Raw genomic sequence first — 15,565 nt, 5'->3', positions numbered from 1 at the left:
TAGGTGTGAGTTATGGCAGAATGATGAACCTGGAGACATTCAAAAGTGTGGCAGTCGGACAGCTAATCGTCTATGTGAAGACGTCTGCTGAAGATGATGATGGCTGAAGACGTCTGGAATAGCTGAAGACGCCTGGAATAGCTGAAGACGCCTGAGACATGAGCTGAAGATGACGCCTGAGATATGAGCTGAAGACGCAGTAGCGTGAGAGCACTTGTTGGAAACGCACGGAGGTAACCAAGCTTGTGGAGATGCCCAGAGGTATGCGACACAGACTGAAGACACCTGGAGAAAGGGAACTGACGACTCCTAAGCGAGGGAGCTGTGGATGCGTGGACTAAAGATGAAGACGTCTAGGTTGAGGACGCCTAAGTTGTAATTGCATATCTCCCATGCCTGAGCAAAGCTTCCTTGTTTTAAAAAAAATGCTCCCCTTGCCAACCAGCTGAGCTGAGTGCTCTCTTTATGAGCCCTGGATTCTGCATCATGATTGCAAATTTTCTAGTACTTGGTTCTTTCATTTTAGGGACCAAGTGAAAGCGGTAGAAATATTCTTATTATTTGAGTAAGAGTGAGCAGGAGAAGGCTGCGGCAGGTTGACTGCACCTCTTTTCCACCCAATCGTTTTCTTTTCTTTCTATTCTTTTATAGTTTTCGTTTAAAGAAGGGAGAGGAGAATGGCATGCCTGGTTGTGCCTCTGTCCAGCTCTGCGAAGAGGATTACCCTTTTGTTTGAAGAGTAACACGCCATTTGTTGCTGTTCATTGATCCCTTTTCTTGAAAACATATCATGCTTTATCAAGCTGGTTTGGTATTGAAATGTTTTTTTTTTTTCTTTTTCTTTTTGAAGCCGAGTGTTAGGAATGAGAAGAACATGCCCATATTGGGCGGCTCCTGTCTGGTGTTTTAGAACAGTAAGATTAGCATATCTAATGCTGATTTTATTTTTTGAAACGTGAATAAAAGAAGTTTGAAGAGCGGGCGGCTCTTTGTTTGATTTTGGAAAGGATTCAGCTTCAATTGAGCTCATTCCCCTTTTGGCTTCCAAAATCAAGCTATTAAAATTTTTGGAGATTGACCTGAGCGGCTTCTTGATTAGGACTTGGAATGGTCTAGCTCTTAGTTGGGATAACCATGTTTTAACTAAAATCTCTTCGAAATTTTGAAATGGGAATATTGGCATGTAATCTGAACTTCTAACTCCAAGCCGATGACTGAGTATCCATATATATAATTCCATTAACCATCACATCTGCCCATAGTTGGCAAAGCCTATCTGACTTAGGAATTGCCCAAGTCGGATCGGATTGGGATCATTTTTACTTTTATTACTATACATAAAGAAAGGACATGGAGAAGAAAAAAAAGTATGGAAAATATTTTTAACTTGGATAACAAAGGATACGTGCCAAAATTGTACGAGCACCAACAAACACATGTGCAGTTCTTTTTTAAAAGAGTCTGTGTGACATAGGTTAACACCCAACTTATATACACCAAGACTCGGTTGACTCATTCAACAATTGACCAGCCCGATGGTTCATTGACTCGGTTGAGAATCGGCCGAGTTAGGGACAATATGAGTATGGGGTTACCAAACAAAATTATCGACCAAAAAGCTTATTTTGACCAGTTTTTTTTTTTTTTTTCTCAAACTGGTATGGAAAACTCAAAAAAGAGGGGTACTGGTGGAAGCTGAACCAGCTGGTCCACTCTCTCTCTCTCTTCTTTTAGGATCAAGGCTGAACCACCGGTTCAGATTCGTGACTTTCATGCCAGCCTGGTCCTTCTCTCTCTCTCTCCCTGCCAAGGGGTTCAGTCCGTCAGCGACCCCGAATCTTTTGGGGGGTCATTGGGACAGAGGATCCTGCTTTTCTCTTGATGATTTTACTAAGTCTACCAGCATTGAGCAGTTATTTAGATCATTTGGACAAAACTAGAAAGAATGAGAGAGGGAAAATAGAAAGAAAGAGAGAAAAGGAGATGTTGTCGGTAGTCTAGGACTCTCTGACTCGGTTGCATGTTGATCTGAGTCCGATTCTTGGTACTTGACTCGGTGAAATCACCGAGTCAACCCACTGACCCGATTGACTGCCGATCGAAGTCCAATTTTCGAATATGTCAACTTGTCATTTGTTTCCACGTTTGATGGCCGGGGAAAACACTCTTCAATAAGAAAAAAACGAAAAGAACGTACGATTTCGAACGTACGATTTTAACCGGTGTTGAACTTTACCCGGGTAAAAAGTTGGATGGAGGGTAATTTTCCCTTGAAAAAAAGTCGGACCCTCCAGGATCCGACTTTTTTGCTGAGATAATTTTTTCCCCGTTAGGTGTTCAAGAAGTTGAGGTACACCAACCTTGACGTACACCAACCTCTCTCTCCCTATTCTCACCGTCTGTTTTTTCCTTCCGCAGCGGCGATAGTGGTGGTGGATAAGGGAGGGGAGCTTCACGACACTGAAAAGCCGATGATAGATCAAAAATGTGAGAGTGAGATGAGCTTTGGGGGAGCGTGATTTTTTAGTTTTCGTGGGATGAGCTTTCATTTTCCATTTGCTTGCTGCAGCATGCTGCTTGTTTTCTTTCCCAAAAGTCATTCCTCGACTGTCGGTGTCCTTTTCATTCATTGGTGTCTGATTCTGTTCAAGGGCAGAAATTGAACGGAGCAGATTGAGAAATTCTTCATTTTGCCTTTCAGAAGCAATGACGAAGATTTTATGTTCAGAGGACAGGGAGGCATGTGATGATGGTCATGAGTCTGACGCCATGCTCGGCATCCCCTTCATGATCATCATCATCATGCAACCGCCCAAAACGCCGCCTATCCTGCTTTCTTTCCATGATTGTCTTTGCAGATAACCCTCTCTATCTGTTGCTCTCTATATATATCAATTCCCCTCGTCCCTCCACGTCTTCCACATCTTCCTCTAAACTGATAAACTCTGATGCCGTGTGACTACAGCGTCTTTGGTTTGGGAAGAAGACGGTGGTTTGAAGGTGGTATGGTGTCGGTGCCCCTTGTTTAAGGCCCTTCGCGTCATGCTTGATTTCCTCGCCCCTTCTGAATCCCTAAGTACCCCCATTTTTTGCCCTTTAGCTCTCGGGCTCTTTCTTCTATTTGCTTTTTTGCTGATCAGACTGTTGGTGGCACAAAAGATGACTGAATTTCTTTATGAATTGAAGGAAAATCGGAAACAAAGTTGGCCATTATGTGATGTTTTACAAATGGTTATTAAGCAATAGTTGCAGACTTGTTCCAAAGAGAGTTTAGAATACTGCCATGCTTTATGATTTTTGAGCTTGGATCGTTTCAGATAAAAGTAGGTGAAGTTGCCATCCCCTCTTTTGCTTCTTTTTTATATATATTATATTTTCACCATTCAAACCTCATGGTTCGTTTGTTAACTGATCTTCTTTGTCATGAGCTTTTGTTGTTCACTTACTTCTTTCTTTTTCGATTCTTGATTGGGTTGCGTTGGGTTTCCCTACATGAAGATAATAACTCTTTCTGCCTGTCTTAATGTTGGTTTCTGTTTTTCTTTTTCCATTTGTCTTAATGTTGGTAAGCCTAACACATGCTACCTTTACCAAGGCACCATATATTCATTCCAAGTTCCAGACCATCACTCACTTTGGCATTGTGGAACCTGGAACTTTTGTTCCACCCCATACTGCAAATAAGTGTGTACAGTATAGCTGCTGTTGTTTGCAGATGGCTTTCGAACTTTATGGAATGCTTGCTGGCAATGTGAGTCCAATGACAGGTGAAACTATAAAGCCCGCTTGTGGCGGTGAGGAGGAGGCCTTTCTGAAAAAAGTGGTCACACCAATCTATGAAACAATTGCACAGGTTTATCTCTGTATCTATTTGTTCAGATGCTAATTAATGAAATCTATATGTTTATTCCGCCCAAGTTTCTGTATAATCATCTTCTCTTTGATCTTGTCATGCATAGCCATTTTATTTCTCTCGTGCATTTAAAAAGATGTATCTGATATGCGTAATTGTTATGTGAGGAGATGATATCCTTTAAATGGTCAAAAAAAATTTTCTTGAAAAAATTTTCCTGTCTATCACACTAGGCAATTTTTTCCCTTCAAAAAAGTTCCAAGCTATCAAACATGGCCTGAAACAAGAAAATGGGAATTTTACCCTCCTGTCAGTTTACCATGGAGATTTTACCCTTGAAAAAATTTCCCCTCAAAAAAATCCAAGCCATCAAACGTGGCCTAAAGATAAATATTGGTCTGTCCCCGTTTCTTGCGAGATTTTTCTTTGGTGTCTCCAACTGCATTTGCATTTTTCTGTTTTCATGTCCTATGCCTGCAAAAGGTGTATCTGCATGATCAACATGTTACATGTTTCTGGTCTATGTGACATGAGTACGCAGAAGCAGGCACGGCTACGCTACTAGGTACAGGTTGGATTCTGGGTCAGACTTGATCCAAACCATAAAAATCTTTCTTTCGTTTTAACTGATGGAAAACAAGTCGAGCTCTGCAACCTACCTGTGCTTTTTTCAACCCTCGTTTACAGTAGCAATGAATGGCGGTGACGACGACATCCAGTGACCCAGGGTAAGTGTTTTTTCTTTTCTCTTTTTGCTATTACAACTTACCATTTCATTTTTTTGATTTGAGGGTTTTCGTTTTTTTGATTTGGGGATGGGTTTGGCATGGACTTGGAAGAACGAGAATCATAGAATGATAATAATGATAGTGTTTTTATGACAAACGAAAAAATGTCTTGTTTGATGGTTTGTTTGTAGATCTTTTTAGGGATTACAAGTATGAACTATTAATGTTTTTTTATCATTTTTGTAAATTTAAAAAATTGTCGTACTCTAATACCCATAATTTTCAAATTTGTCCTGTCTAGACCCTACCAGTACCATACTGGCAACCATGTGACATAGTTTCAGATTGTTTACGACTTTATATAAAAAAATTTAACTTAGCTTGTAGGGGCTAGTAGAAGCTCAATTAAGATATCCAATTCCAGCCGTCCTTGAGACTTTGACTTTGGTATTGAATGGTAGGGGCCTACTGATTTTTCATGTATTTCTTATTTGCATATATGGTGCTTCAATCATTATTCAGGGGTAATCAGCTTCCTGCTGAGGAAGCTGTTCAACGGATTCTTCAGGTTGGGGGAATCGCTGCTTATCGGAAACAGAGTTGTATATTATTTTCTTTGTACTGTATTTGGAAAAATAACATAAACAAATTGTATAATTACTGTTTTGCCTTTTTGCAAAATGACTGCAGCTATTCGACACGGAGCCAAGGTACTTTGGGCTTGGCCCACTTCAAAAAAAATTTTAAAAAAAAAAATTATATCTAAATTCTAGAAAACTTCACCGTAAAAATTTTAAAAAATAATATTTTAGCTTTAATCAAAATTTAGAAACTTTAATTCGCCCCTTCATCAAAATTTCTGACTCTGCCCCTTTAATGCTACATTAAGAATGGCGGGGGCGTAAAATTCCTCTTGTCAAGGCCAGAGAATAAATGAGCCCTCCAGAAAAAAAGGAGAAACCCATAATAATCGTGTTTGCAATCAGCTATTTATTAACGGGTTAAGAAGTGTGGAGCAAACAAGGGAGAAAAACTTCATGTATTCGAGCGGGCTAGCATAAACAACGTCCCCTTATTTCAACTTATTTAACAAGTGCCTACCCATGCGAAACTTTTGAAAGAGCAATGCGCTTAAGGTGCTATGGTAGAGTCGTTCTTCCTGGTAGACAGAATGAGGTGCTCTAGAACACTAGATACCTTTACATAGAAAGGCGCTATCTCATCTTTAATTATTGATAAGGCCATACTCGATCTTGGAGCTCGCATAACACCACAAAAGATTAGTAAAATGATTGCCAAAAAATGTCGGTACAAGAGGAAAGAACGTCTATACAAATTTTACTGGCGTTTAGTTAGGACTCCGATGAAGAAAATGTCGGTGAAAAGTATCACTTATATATATCCTTCTTCAATCTTTACATGATGTAGAATAGTCTACGTGTACAAATGTTAAAAGATGTGATAAACTTTAAGTGCAGTCAAAATTTGTTAAAATTCTTTCAATGCAAGTTGGGAATACTGTCTAGCAAACTGCGCCCTGAAAAATAGACAAATTAATATCATCCTACACCTGCATTTCTTGTTCCTATTCATTTGAATCTAGTAATGAATTAATATAACAAGTATATGTTTATCAATTGAAAAATCACACCTTCTTTCATGCTTGGAATCCACTATATATTCTCAATGGTATGCTATGGATCCACTTTATTAGTCAAACAAGCAATGCATATGCATCATAGTACAACATGAAAAAGGACAATAGGTTTCAATAGCTGGCCTCTTTGAATTCACGTGAATGGATCAGCTGGAAGACATTATAGTTCTTGCCTAGTTTATACTTCGAGTGTGCTTGGTTTTAGTAGGTCTAAGGAATATTTTGTACTTGTTGCTCTAAAGACCAACTGGCGTAGGAGCCATGAACTCACTATATAAACTATGTAAAAAGCTTCAAAAGCATTTATATTGCACATGGTAAGGTGTAAGCATGTGTAAACAACCTTGATTTGTAGTCTTCGTAACTCAACCAAGCAGATTCAATGAACATCTTGTTCATCGTGCCTTAAAGCCGGTCCATTTGGTAATCAAAACGATATGTAACTGTTTCATGAATATGAGCCAAAGATTAGAGCGAATTTCTGGAACACCATAAAAAGTGTTTTATGAATATGCCCCAACTTTTGGGGTAGCTTCATGAAACCGTTATAAAGTGTTACATTTGCCAAAAGGCCCTAAGTAACTAACATAAAAAGTTACTAAGTGAAAGCTCACTACAGTTTAGTCAAGTTAATTTAGAAAGCTCAAGAGATGAAGACAGCACTTAAGAAGAAGAAGCGTGTGGATATGAAGGGTATTTTGTCCATCATCTACATAAGACCTGGAATATTTTTTTCACTTAAAAATGGAGTAGCATCGCATCATTCGTTATAAACACATCTCGACGCTAACATGAGTCATAGGAGTCTCAATATTTTCATATTTGGAAGCTAAGAATTGAAAGTTTAATATGCTTCGATGTCACATAAGATTAGGTAAATTAAGTTTTAATTTGTCTGTTATTTGGTCATAATGTTGAAGAAATGCATACCTAACAGGGACACATGTGTGGATACTATCACTAAAAGTACTAATAAGATCCAACTCACCCGCGCTGAATCTATTAGGAGTTTAAGAATCTTACTGCACACAAAAATGCAACTAGAATTCATTTGTCATTAGTTAAAACAGTTAAGTATACGTTTAATTCCATTACTTTTTTTGTATTGTATATATGCATATACATATCGATCCTGCTTTGAAAGGAGAAAGACATTAGACCAAGGTTTTTAACTTTATTGCTACCAACATACAGTTATTTCTAAAATTCCATTTTGATGATTATTTCTAAATGCAGAAAGTATTGGTCACTGGGTTGGTTGAACTTATAATTTCAAATAGAACAAGTATTCAAAAACTGAGTGCTACAAATATATACATGAGTAAGGATGGGCAATGGGCCAGGCACCCAATGGGTGGTTGGGTACCATGCTCGTGGTGGCGATGCTTGGACTGGTTGTTTAACATTGGGATGGCCCGAGTCCAGTATTCTTTTTTTTTTCTCTCTCTCTCTCTCTCTCTCTCTATATATATATATATATATATATATATATATATATATATATATATATATATATTCAACATATGACATTAGCAATCGGCTCATTTAGAAACATTTGTTGCATCACTGATTACTCACTTAGAAACTCTGCATGTATTGCTGATGGCACTCTTATAAACTCTTCATGTGTCAACCGATGATACTTGAGAAACTCTTCCCATGTCGCTAAGGGTTTCTAAAATATTAAAATATGAAATATTAAGGGTTTCAAATATAAGTTGATAACAAACCGGGTGCGCGACGGGCATAAAGTTGATGGTGGGGCCCAGCCCAATAATTAAGTGAGTCGAGTCTGGGCTGGCCTGAACCTGACTTTATGAAGCCTTGGGCTAGCCTGGCCCAGCCCGATGCCCAACCTTATATATGAGAAATTTGTAGAAAGCAGACACTTACGCCTAGGATAAAAAGCAGACCTTTTAATTTTTGTTAAAAAATTATTTTAAATAAAATATAAACATCTTATAAAAACTATTTGATACAAAAGATGCTAAGTTGATTTTATGAAAAATGTGGATTTTTTTATTATCAAAATGCTGATGCTATGTGAGTTCATTTTTTTATTATAAAAACACTGTGAAAGTCTAACCAATGATTAACTTAATATATGTTTTGCATGAACATATTCTTAAAATCAAATCAATAAGGTTAGATTGCAACAAATAAAAACATTTTAAATATCAAAATTAAAGCGCCTAGTTTTTATCTCTTGCCTAAGCATCTGGTTTCTATCGATTTTTCTTATATATATCACATACTTCAGTTACTACACATAATAATAATAATGATGATAATAATAATAATAATAATAATAATAATAATAATAATAATAATAATGAGATTAATGGTGACGCCCAAGGTTGGAGCGTCAGGCGGACGCTGGCACTATGTCGGCGGCCGCGATAAGGAACGGACATCTTGCATCCTGCCGTGATGCAACGGCCCATTAGTTTCCCACTGGTCGTCTCCCTGGCCAATTTGTGGTGATACATGCATGACAATGTCCTATATATTGTATCAGCCATCTAATGATGCCAATTATGTAAATTAGTGTTCAGTTATTAGGTAAAAAGCGATGCATAGTTAAGATGCATTTAATCAAAAAAATAAATATATTCGAGCAAACAAACCTTAGAAGACAAAGATGAAATTTCTTCTTTTGCTGAAAATATTTCATCCATGCATGTGTTTGGAAGTCAATTGTTCTACTCAATCTAAAAAGTTAGATAGTATTTACATTTATATTTGTTATTAAAGAAAATTAGGGGAGGAGAAATTTGGTGGTTCAAAGTTGGCCTACTTGTCCCAAAAAAAACCGAGTTTTCTTTTTCGTTCCTAAAACCCGTTCGCTTCTCTTAGCTAAAAGGCTGCTTTCAAAGGAAATGCACCTGATCTTTTAAGATACCACGATACTGCCATTCTCTCGACATGTTAGGTGCGTTTAGTCTTAATCAACAATGTCTTCACTCTTAAATTCTTTATTTTCCCTCTGTCACGTTGAATAGTTTTGGTTCTTATCTTCGACCTGGATAATTAAGAGTCTGAAATTGTATAAATTCTCTCTTTCTCTCTCTCTCTTTCTCTCTCATGGGCTCAGGGCGCTTGAGCCTATACCCACATAATTTTTTTTTTAAATTACATGTAATTTTAGATTGTCTTATATAAAAATTTTGAAAATGATATTGCACCCTGTGTCAAAATTTAAAAACTTTAATTCAGCCCCCCATAAAAACTTTATGACTCCACCCTTGCACAGGCCTAGAAAGGACATACCAGGAGGCACTCATTGTCTCTTATTTGATTTGTGTGGGGATTTAGCCATGTTACTCTTCTACTGGCCTTGAGAATTAAGGGCCGAGGATTATGTCCTACAATTTCCAGATTGGGTTTGTTGATTGTGCCTCTCTCTCTCTCTCTCATGAAATGCCTAAGTGAAATTAATTAAGAATCTCCACTTTCAGTTATTTTGAATAGTTTTGATTCTTATCCTGGACATGAAGGGTTAAGAGTTTGAAATTTTACAAACTCTCGCTCTCATGAAATGCCTAAGTGAAAGTGCCTTGAAGATACAAATTTCATTTTGTTTCTTGATCTTATGATAACCAAACGGTCGGAATTTAATCTGACTGAAGGTTTATTTGTCACTTTTTTATGGGGTAATATTTATGAAAAGCGGACGTTTTTCTTTACAGAAAATGATTTCGTTTTCTTTTGTCTTTTTTTTTTCTTACATAATTAGACATTCATGTTATTAATTTGGACTTGATCAGAAGGTTTGTTGTTGATGATGTACACAAAATTTATAAGGCATGAAATTCGGGGCTCTGGTTTTGTGCAGGTGCATCACATTCCTACTTAAACAAAACATTTGACTTTCTCTCCCTCTCCAAGACTTTGGAATTCTAACATATAATCTCTCTCTCTCTCTCTCTCTCTTGCAATCGGGGTCAAACCTCAGCTCCTTAGCCATACAAATTCTTTCTATTCTATTGTACTAAATATTTCCAACCCGAAATACTTTGCCGTTTGTCGAAGTGGACATGGAGTTTAAGGTAGGGATGGAGCCAAGGTAGGGCCCGCCTGGTCCATAGCCTCACCTCAATTCTTTTTTTAAAATTTATATATAAATTTTAAAAAATGTCACTTGTTCTATAAAAAAAAAATTGAAAAATAACTTTTCGGCCCTAATCAAAATTTAGGAACTTTATGTAAAAAATTTCTATCCCTTCCCAGGTTTAAGGGGGAAAAAAAATCTTCACCTAATATGCAAAAGGGGTAATGCTGTGGCAAGATCCATCGTGGTTCATACCCATCTGTGCTCATGTGTCTTATGCTTGGATGAATTTGGAATTTTGACTTTCATAATCAGTTCAGTCTCTGTTAAATAATGTAAAAGTAGATATATTAAATTTATGTATATAAGCGATATCGTATATGCATTTTTTATTATTCTAAAGAAATAGTGGTTCATTATTTAAATGGTGAATTTCTAAAATGTTTCATCCCAATTGCCTTTAAAATATTTTTACCATGCATATACAGTCCACCTCTATTGTTGACCCATTTTCCAATGTGTGTATATATATGCCTAGGTGTGTTAAATTTTCTTTAAAAATATCTCAATCAAAACATCTTAGTTATAAAGGTGATAAAAATTGTTTGAGAATGTAAAGTTAAATTGTCTTCCATTTTGCTTGGGTGTATCTATTTACTATGTTTTTTTGAATAAGTTGATTTAGTCTAACTAGCAAATAATCAATTAAACTAAATAACTAAAGTTATCAAGTTCGACGGTAAAGAGACCCGCCGGTTACATCTGGGAGAGAGACAAAAGAATGAGAGGTTAATGCGGCCACTGGGAGAGCATCATCATATCATCGGTTGTTGAAAAAATTTTCTTCTGAAAAACTTTTCTTCTCTTCCCACTTCCTTCGTTTCGAAAGGGAATTTTCTTCTCTTCCCACTTCCTTCGATTCGAAAGGGACTGGAGATCTAGTAATATTTTTCTTTTCTTCCCCCCTATTCAAACACAGCCTTCTTTCGTCATTGACTTGTTGTCCTTTAAATTTGGCTATCCTGCAAAAGCAAACATGGTTCCCCAATTATTTTCTTCACCCTCTCACACTTTTCCTGCTTGGAGGTTTCCTTTGCCGAAGAAAAGGTAAAAAAAAGGTAAAAAAAAAAAAAGGCACATTGGAATTGAATATATGCAATGGTGGAGCCCATTGGAGGGGTACTCATTTAAAAATACTTATATTTGATAAGGTAGTCGAACAAAACAGATTGAAGTAATGCAACTGCAGGATTCATTTTAAAATACAACAAAATAAGATGGAGTTTACAAAGACACAATAAACACTCAAAACAATTAAATACAACAATGACACTGTATTGACTGATTTTACGATAAAAAGACATACCATAAGGCTCAATACATAGAATTCGATGGTAATCATTAATGAGTGCGCTTATGATGAGGACAAAAGTTGGGTATCCGATAGGTAGTTGGGTACTTGGCCGATGATGTGTCAGACTTATGTTGGTTATCTAACACTTGGATAGACCTCATTAAAAAATTTTTTGGGCTGAGCTAGAGTCGGGTATTAGAAGCCTAACTCAACCTGATATATATATTTAGCACTCATCTCTTCACATTTTTTATTTTGTTCTCTCTCTCTGGAAACTCTTGGTGTATAGTCGATGAATCCCTTAAAAACTCTTTATATGTCACTAATGATAGTACCCTTAAAAACTCTTGGGACGTCGGTAAGGGTTTCTAAGATATTAAAATATGAATTATTAAGCAAAGATGGGTGGACATTAAATTGGGCACCCGATGGATATGAAGTTGACATTAAAGCCCAGCCCAATAACTAAATGGGCCAGGCTAGGCTTAGGCAACCAACAAGGGCTTTGGGTCAGCCCAGACCTGACTTTGTCAACAGCCTGATGACCAGCCTCAACGAGGACGAAGTAAAAAAAAAAGGATTTTATTTTGGGTCATTTTTGTAATTTCGTGCACATGTATCCAAGCCGCGCTTACAACCAACTTGTTTGACTTAGCCAATGAATCCCAATTGAGCTTGGTGTGTGGAGCGGATGGCATTTACAAGTGGGACAACATTGAATGCTTGCTTCCAGCTACTCCCAGCCTCCTTCTTGATGAGCATGTCCTTCATGACAGTTGAAGCGTGGTTTTGGGCCCGATCTGTCTTTAATATCGACAACGAGTGGCCTAGCTATCCGCACCCCACTTCCTTAGCTAGACTCCAGACGACCTGGCAATTAACATTCAATGATATTTGACCATATTAATACCTTCTTATGACAAATTTGATGAGATTTGTCTAGAAGATATTACGAAAGATTGAATTATGGGATGAGAATTTTCTCTATTGAATGGTATTTCAGCCCCTTCAAAACCCAGTTGGATTTTCAATTTTTCAACTTAAACCTCCTTCATGAGATTTCCTATCATTAAGTCTAGGATACGAGAATCTGGTAACTAAGTACAAGTTTTCGTTAAGCATTGACTGACAAATAAAAGAAAAAGAAAAAAAAGAAAAAACTCAGCTATTAACGTTGAATAAATTTGTAAAAGTGAGGACCTAGATCCATAATAAATCCAGGTTTTTAACGAATACACAATACCTATATATCTATGCATATACAAATTTTACTTCAACTGTAATTATGTTACGAGACTTGGAGGTCAATAGAGTTTATTTAAAAGCATGTCAAAGGGAAACACTCACTATTTATTAGAGCTTGTGTTTGAAATTGAAGTGGACGTCCAATGCCGAAGGCTTCACCTTTGAGAATCGAATGTAGGGATTTGAAAAGTGGTTCAAAGTATCAATTGTGGCGTCACTGAAGAGTCATTGGAAAGGATCTAAATCCAGAGAGCAGGGGCAGAGTCAAATTAGGGTGTTCGCATGGGCCTTGGCCCCATCTCAATTTTTTTTTTAAAAAAAATTACATATAAATTTTAGAAAATTTCACTTGTTCTATAAAATGATATTTCTGACTTACTCAAAATCTAAAAACTTTAATTTGACCCCCTTTCATAAAAAGTTCTGACTTCGCCCCTACTAAAGAGAATTGAACATATAAAGGTCCAATCTAATTTAAACATTAAGGAAGACCCAACTTCCATTCACCAGAGGCGTCAAACTTTAGGCACCCTGAGAGAAGGAGCTCAATCTAACTCTCTTTACTCTCGTCCTCTCTTCTCCCAAATTAACCGTCATCACCAGTCTCCTTTAAAACCAAATTTTATTTAATTCTTTCTAAAAAGATGATCACCTCCTCTCCAAAGTCAAAATCCTAGTTCTCGTTTGTTATTTTTCATCTTCTCCTTCTTATTTCCCCACTTTCTTTGCATCCAAAGAATCAGACCAATTCTAGTTCACTGTCATTGCTTTTCATGTCCAATCTCAGCCTGGCCCATCTACTTAATAATAAGCTGGGTTGGCCGTTCAGATCACGCGCTTTCGGAAGGCGCGCTGCTGAAGGGTAAAGTGAAAGAAAATCTTAATTTGACGAACCTTCATTTGCCATTATCATAAAGTTGAATGTCTTTTTTTCAAGACCAATTCTGACAGCTCGATTTCTTGAGGATTAATGGTGTTGATGCTTCTTACTGGGTCTGCTTCTATCCATTTGTCTCACACTCCCTTCATACACACATATATATATATATATATACACACACATACTTAAAGTAATATAATGAAACATTTTCGTCATCTAACATTAGTACACATCTTTTTCTCTTTATTTTACTTCCAACCAATGATTTAGAAAATATCAATAATTGAAATTATTCGTTATCCGTCTATCAACTAAGTATCCAACATCAACAAAATATATACATGTATATACACACATGAGTAATTGGTAAATAACAGTTCACTTAAGTAAGAGACAAAAACCATACCTCTTAATTTTGTATTAAAAAATATTTTAAACAAAATTTGAACATCATAACATGTTCATAGATACTAATTCAGTATAACTCATGTTTTAATTCAAATTATTTTTTGTACAAAATGTTCTTTTTCTACTATAAGAATTTTAATGTTATAAAAGTCATTCATTTTTTTGTTATTAAAGAAACACTATTAAAATCATTAAACATGAGTAACTTAATGCATGTTCCTTGTCGAATCAATCCGTAATGTTAGCTTACATGGAAAACACTTTAATAATTATTTTTAGTAAGTCTGGTTTTTGTCTTACTTAAGTAGTCTTGCTATATCATATATATATATATATATATATATATATATATATATTGAGAAAAAAAGGTTGTTACTAGATGACTAAATACTCTATCTCTTTTCTTTTTTTTTTCTTTTTCCTCTCTTTATCTCTCTTAGCCATCTTTGTTAGAAAGATCATGGTCAAAATAGGTGCTTATGGGTTTAGCAACTAACAGCCTCATACCTATCATATATGCACATATAAAATTGTAACCCATACAATTCTATTCTGGCTTCGGCTCAGTCGCTTTGAGCATACAACAACCGCTCTTGTAGGTCTACGAATTTTTTCTTGGGAGCTAAACTATTTTTTTCAAAATTTTTACAAGAGCCAAATAATATTTTCAAATTTTTATATAATGGCCAAACTAACAAATTTAAAAATTTTTTAACATGCTTTTTTTGTTTTTGCTCAAAATCTCCCTTCTTAAGGCCTGTTTGGTTGGAAGGAAAGGGAGGGATTGAGCAATCCCTCATGTGTTTGGTTGGCTAATTAGAAAGGAAGGAAAGAGAGGAAAAGAGAGAAAGTCTATTTGGATGGGAGGGAAGGGGAAAGGAAAGGAAAGGAAAGGAAATGATTGTATAGTGTAAATCCAATCCCTCCCAAATCGAACGAATTGGGAGGGAAAGGAAAAAAAGTAAGTGCAAAAATGTTGACTGCCCATAATACCCCTCCATGTTTTTTTTCTCTCTATCTCCCAACCTTTTGACTATTGAGGGTATTATTATAAATTGTATCATTTTCTTTCCATTCCATTCACTTTTATCCAAACAAGCTTTTATAATCACCTCTTTCCATTTCATTCTCTTTCCTTCCCTTCTCTTTTCTTTCCTTTCTCTCCCTTTCCCTCCAACCAAACAGGGCGTTAGATCAGTGGGTTCTTTGTATGTTACGGACTGCCCTGACCCCGTCCAATGTGCAACCCTAAATTTAATGCCCTACATTAGAAAACAGAACAGAAAAATTAAGCTTTAACATGAAATTGAAAGCAAAAGATTGGGGGGTCAAAGAGAAGGAAGACTGAGGGGAAGCCAAACCGGGTGAGCAAGGACAAACTTAATCATA

At 36.5% G+C, this 15,565-nt stretch overlaps 1 long non-coding RNA gene across 1 annotated transcript; it reads left to right on the top strand.

Annotated features, from left to right (window-relative positions):
* The first annotated feature begins 2,360 nt into the window (after window positions 1-2,360).
* LOC126409221 (uncharacterized) lies at window positions 2,361-5,238 on the top strand. Its single transcript, XR_007572016.1, has 2 exons — window positions 2,361-4,581; window positions 5,104-5,238. It is a non-coding gene; the product is annotated as an uncharacterized LOC126409221 (long non-coding RNA).
* The last annotated feature ends 10,327 nt before the right edge of the window (window positions 5,239-15,565 follow it).

Source organism: Nymphaea colorata, chromosome 14 (assembly GCF_008831285.2).
Source record: "Nymphaea colorata isolate Beijing-Zhang1983 chromosome 14, ASM883128v2, whole genome shotgun sequence".
Classification (NCBI taxonomy): Eukaryota; Viridiplantae; Streptophyta; class Magnoliopsida; order Nymphaeales; family Nymphaeaceae; genus Nymphaea; species Nymphaea colorata.
The sequence above is the reverse complement of the archived record's forward strand: the minus strand, read 5'-3'. Positions and strand labels throughout refer to the sequence as shown.